The sequence below is a fragment of the Cariama cristata genome, unplaced genomic scaffold, assembly GCF_000690535.1.
Source record: "Cariama cristata isolate BGI_N322 unplaced genomic scaffold, ASM69053v1 scaffold25486, whole genome shotgun sequence".
Classification (NCBI taxonomy): domain Eukaryota; kingdom Metazoa; phylum Chordata; class Aves; order Cariamiformes; family Cariamidae; genus Cariama; species Cariama cristata.
In genome coordinates this window covers 1-425 of record NW_009620724.1, presented here as the reverse complement: position 1 = coordinate 425, position 425 = coordinate 1, and positions in this window count along the sequence as shown.

The following is a 425-nucleotide window of genomic DNA, read 5'->3' as shown; positions in this document are numbered from 1 at the left end:
CGCCGGACAGCTGTGTGGGAGCTCCGAGAAGCTTTGCTGCACTTTATCGCTGATCTCGTTGGCTGCACTGACCCGCAAACTCCTCGTGGCGCTGAAACCGGGCTGGATTTCCCTCGAGCACTTTTCTGTACTGGTTGTGACCCAGCGAACGCCGTCCGTCCCCAGCACCAGCAACGGCGGAGGGACGCCTCTGCCCGGCCTCCTCTGGAAGCAGCGTTGTTGAACTCCCCGCAAACTGTCTGTCCTCAGCTCCTTCCCCGGAGAAGAGTCCATTTGTTTCAAAGAGGTTTGCTTTGCTCTTGCCCTCCCACAGTGGTTTTCTGTGGTGGTTTGGTTTTGTTGGTTGGGTTGATTTTTTTTTTAATCTTTGCTGGGTGGTACCAGTGCCCTGCACTGGTCCTGCGCAGAGGGGTCCCGCCAAGCAA